Source organism: Podarcis gaigeae (assembly GCF_964106915.1).
Source record: "Podarcis gaigeae genome assembly, chromosome: 12".
NCBI classification, from domain to species: domain Eukaryota; kingdom Metazoa; phylum Chordata; class Lepidosauria; order Squamata; family Lacertidae; genus Podarcis; species Podarcis gaigeae.
In genome coordinates, this window is record NC_139688.1 from 16,582,538 (window position 1) to 16,588,001 (window position 5,464).

A 5,464-nucleotide genomic window follows, 5' to 3' on the forward strand; every position below is an offset into this window, starting at 1 on the left:
CCCACAAAAACTGACACCAGATCCAGAGGCACACAGAACGCCAACACCAATCAACCACACCAGACCCAAACCCAGACCCTCTCCACAGATGAATTACTGACACCATCCAGTAGCCAATCCATGGTGGCACCTCCGGATGCTGCACCCCCCTGCAATCCCTACACAGATCTGGCTGACACAAGCCACAAAACCACAGCTCGCCCCTATACACGAAGCCAAGCCAAAGCACAACTAAGTGCAATACAGCCATCTTCTCAGGAAAACTCTTCACAAAGTTCAAGAGGTCAAGACACAAAGACTTTAGCAACTAATCCACACCTAATGACCCACCTAAGTGGTACTCAGGATATCACTCAAGAAATCACTCAAGGTATCTCTCAAGTAATTAAGGAACAAAAGAAGAAAAGGCACACTAGCCTGGGAACTTCCTCTCTGCCCAGAACATTGGAGGCTAGACACCACACCCCCTCTACAGTATTTATAGGAACTCAAACATTGAGATCCCGCTCTGTTCCAGTAACAAGAAGCCGAAAGCACCAGCCTGAAGATGACGAGTGAGACCTCGTCGAAACGTCGCCTAGACACCCCAACTTTTACACGGGAAGACACCCGAGGACACCAAAACCTGCATATATGTATATATATATATATGTATCTCAATCAGACCTAGATGTTCTGCACATGTAGGTGAGATTGTCGGAGGCTGGGGCAGGGTGGTTCACATTGTATATAGATTATCAGCATATGAGAGTCAACTCCTGGGGTGTCAGAGGTCTTCACCCCCACCATAGAATATTTGAGGCCCTGCCCCAAGTTGATAGACATTGCGATTCAAATGGTGTGTGCACGCCATGTCATGTGATTGATTATGTAGGGCCTGGCTTACCTGCTCCCCCCATATTTTATTCAAGTTGGCACCACTTTGTCTGTGTTAGGCTAAGTGTGTTAATAGCTTTTAATTACAGATAGGTAGCCGTGTTGGTCTGCCATAGTCAAAACAAAAAAAATTCCTTCCAGTAGCACCTTAAAGACCAACTAAGTTAGTTCTTGGTATGAGCTTTCGTGTGCATGCACACTTATCTGAAGAAGTGTGCATGCACACGAAAGCTCATACCAAGAACTAACTTAGTTGGTCTTTAAGGTGCTACTGGAAGGAATAGCTTTTAAGTAAAGGTAATTTTGATGCCCCCCCCCCCCAATCCTTAGCATCACCATCAGCACAGATGGAAATTAGGTGTTTGCCTTTTGGCTCTTAGTTGATACATTTCATCAATATGAAGAACAAGGAGATATTTCTATTTTGCTACCAGATTTAAGGGCGAAATCATTTGCATGGGGGCAGAGGAAAGTTCTGGTTGAATCCAATGGAAGTTTTTAATCCTATGCAAATTGCCAGCATGCTCCAAATCAGGACCACAGCAGGAGATTGTGGCTGCACACTTATCTGGTGGGTAATTCCCCCTACTGAATTCAATGGGTCTTATGTCCCACTCAGCTTATGTAGGAAAACAGCCATGCAGTCCATTGGGTGGTGCTGTGGTCTAAACCACAGAGCCTAAGGCTTGCCGATCAGAAGGTCGGCGGTTCAAATCCCTGTGACAGGGTGAGCTCCCATTGCTTGGTCCCTGCTCCTGCCAACCTAGCAGTTCGAAAGCACGTCAAAGTGCAAGTAGATAAATAGGTACCACTCCAGCGGGAAGGTAAACGGCGTTTCCGTGCGCTGCTCTGGTTCGCCAGAAGCGGCTTAGTCATGCTGGCCACATGACCCGGAAGCTGTACACCAGCTCCCTTGGCCAATAAAGCGAGATGAGTGTGGCAACCCCAGAGTCGTTCCAGACTGGACCTAATGGTCAGGGGTCCCTTTACCTTTACCCAGAAAGACATCTGGGTAATCTAGGGTTGCCATATCTTGTAGAGCAAAAAAGGATAGCTCGAGCTGCTGCAAGCCCAAGCCAGGGAAAGAGGCATATGGGTGCATGGGGCTGCCACAATGCCCGCATGCCGCAGGCATTTCCTTTCAAACCCAGACATTTCCTTTAAAGTATAAAAATCTTCCCAGATGGGCAGATTGGCCTCACAAAAGAGGACATGTCCTGGTTTTCACAGACATATGGCAACTCTGACTTACTGGCAGTGAATTTGCTTAGGACTGGCATGTTTACTGGGAATTCAACCCTGGGGAGTTCAAGGCAGCTTGCTTCCAACTTTGTGAGCCTGGGATTGCTGCCTTCTCTGTTTCCAAAGGGAGCAGGTGCGAATTGGGTCAGTATCCCGATCCCGTAGCAAGGCCAGAGCATGCATCTCTCAGTGCAGCCACGGTCCCAGAGAGAAATGCCTTTTCTGAGGCCTGGAAGGCAGAATGCCATGACAGCATAAGCCAACTTAATCCTGTTTAAGAAAGAAAGAATAACTTGAGGATTCACATTGGTTAGATGGGATATTCTTGGGCTTTGCTCTGGTTACACTGTACTCTGTCAACATCTATTGATTCCAAGTGGCTGTTCAGATTTTCCTCGCTGTCTCCTTAAATTAAATTAGCCTTGCTTTGCTTAACACGCTTTGGAATCCAGGACTGTTATTTGAGATATAGCTTGTGTGTGTTTGTGTTTTAGAAAAGGGAAAGTGATTGCTCCAGCCTTGGCTGTTCCCAAAACCCACAACCTTGAGTAGCCTCCCCCCCCCGCCCCAAATTATAGCAGGGTATGCAAACCTTTCTGGGCCTGCAGGCAGATCTACAAATTAGAGATACTGCCATGGGCCACACACCACACTGCAACCAAGCGCACATTGCAGCTGAGTTTTGTTGAATATAACAGAACGCTGGTACCAAGTCTAATTTCAGCAGGAGGAAGGAAGAGAGACAGTGCAGGTCTCTAGGAGCGCAAGTGCTCCTGCGGGCAAATAATTACGATTATTTCAGTTCTGCAGTGCTTCCCATAGGGCGTCCTGAAGCAATTTACAACTTATTCATTTGTTTCATAAAGTTTATAAATCACTTGATTGTTTTTTTAAAAGCCCTCAAGCAGTTTACAAAAATAACAAGGCTATAAAATTATCAGGTGTTTTTTTTTTATTAAAAAAATTGAGCTCCGCAATAAACTAAAAACAGATTAAAGTGCATCTCAAGATTCTACATCTCTGGGTAGGCTTTGTCTAAACAAAAATGTTCTTAGCAGGTTCTGAAAAGTGTACAGTGAAGGCACCTGCCTGGTATCAATAAGCAGGTGTAGCCTTATTGGAGTTCACCGATTGGAGTTCACCATTCCTTCACAGGGAGTTCCAAAGGTGCCACTACACTAAAAGATCAATTTCTTGCCAATGCAGAATGGATAGATCTCAGTTGGATGTAAAAACAATGATTCAAAAGCAACGGGAATAAAGATTTTGTTGAAAGTAGAATGTATTTAGCGGGCAACAGAGAAGGCGCCTGTTTGATACGCAGTGGGAGGGAGTTCCGCAAGGTGGGTGCCGCCACACTAAAGGCCCTCTCCCGCAGAACTTAGTGGTTGGCTGGGAGTGAGTCAATCTGTCAGATGTCCTGGTCCAAAGATGTATAAGGCCAGCTCCTTGAACCTAGCTTGGTAGCTAATTGGCAGCCAACTGTAGTTCTTTTCACAGCAGCATATGATGGCGATATTCTTCCTGGGTGAGCAGTCAAGCGGCTGCTTTTCTCACGAGCTGCACCTTTTGAGCCAGCTGCAAGTGCAGCCCCATATAGAGCGCATTGCAGCAATCTCACCTGCAGCTTACTGGTGAATGCGCTATTGTGGTAACACTTTCCCAGTCATTTCAGCTGCATAATATAGAGAGCGTTGAAGTGGTACATTTTGAAGTACAGTGGTGCCTCTGCTTACGAACGGTTCTGGTTACGAACGCTTTGGGTTATGAACTCTGCTAACCAGGAAATAGCTGCTCCTGGTTGCGAACTTTGCCCCCAGGACGCGAACGGAAATTGTGCGCCAGAGGTGCGCACGCAGCAGGAGGCGCCATTAGCGAAAGCGCGCCTCAGGATAAGAACGGTTTCAGCTTAAGAACGGACCTCTGGAACGAATTCAGTTTGTAACCAGAGGTACCACTGTACATCCTTGAAGACCTCATCGTGACAAAAGAGGCTCGGGGAAGGTGTGTGTTGGTATGTGCAGGTAAGGTCCAATTTTGCATCTTAGCAAAATGAAGCTTGGGTACCGGTGGGGTCTTGTTGATCTCTTCAAGCTGTTGACTGGGTGCTGGCAGTCCAGGGATGAGCATACATGCCAGAAGTAGCTCACAGCATGGTATCTTACTGAGATAATGTGTTTTTTAAAAGCTCCCTCCTTTGCCAGTTTGAGATTCCAAACCTCGCCAGCCTCTCCTCCTGCGACTCTCATTGATTTCAATCTGTCCCACATAACTGCAGCACGCTGGGCTGCCCATAAATTTCCATTAAACAGAATCATGCGTATTAAGTTGTAAATATGAATAAAAGGGCTTTAAATAAGTAGATTGCACAGCTATATTAACCCGCCATTTGGTTTGCCAACTTTATATTAAAAGCATATTTTCTTGCAACGATCGAGATGCTAGATGTGCAAAATAAATAGGCCCTAGCTGTTTTTTTCCTGTTGAATTAATATTAATGTTTGCTTTTCTTTATTGCCACATTTCCCAGCTGCATCAAACACTGGCAGGGTTGCTAGGATAATATGTTTGAACGGGTATAGGAGATTATTGTAAATAACCTCTCACTGGTTTTACCAGTGACAAGCAAAAACCACTACGGAGTACAGTGGTGCCTCGGCTTTTGAACATCTCCGTTGACAAACATTTTGGTTTTTGAATGATGTAAACCTGAAAGTAAATGCTTTGGTTTTCAAACTTACCTCGGAAGTTGAACATGCAATTTCCTTCTTGGGGAGGAGTGGAAGAGGAGCAGCTCAGGCATGCACAGCGGGGCATGTAAATTTAGTTTATTAAATTTATTAAAAAGCAGAGACATCACCTTGCCGACAAAGGTCCATATAGTTAAAGCTATGGTTTTCCCAGTAGTGATGTATGGAAGTGAGAGCTGGACCATAAAGAAGGCTGATCGCCGAAGAATTGATGCGTTTGAATTATGGTGTTGGAGGAGACTCTTGAGAGTCCCATGGACTGCAGGAAGATCAAATGTATCCATTCTTAGGAAATCAGCCCTGAGTGCTCACTGGAAGGACAGGTTGTGAAGCTGAGGCTCCAATACTATGGCCACCTCATGAGAAGAGAAGACTCCCTGGAAAAGACCCTGATGCTGGGAAAGATGGAGGGCACAAGGAGAAGGGAACGACAGAGGACGAGATGGTTGGACCGTGTTCTCGAAGCTACCAGCATGAGTTTGACCAAACTGAGGGAAGCAGTGGAAGACAGGAGTGCCTGGCGTGCTCTGGTCCATGGGGCCACGAAGAGTCGGACATGACTAAACGACTAAACAACAAAAAATTTGCCCTGCCCT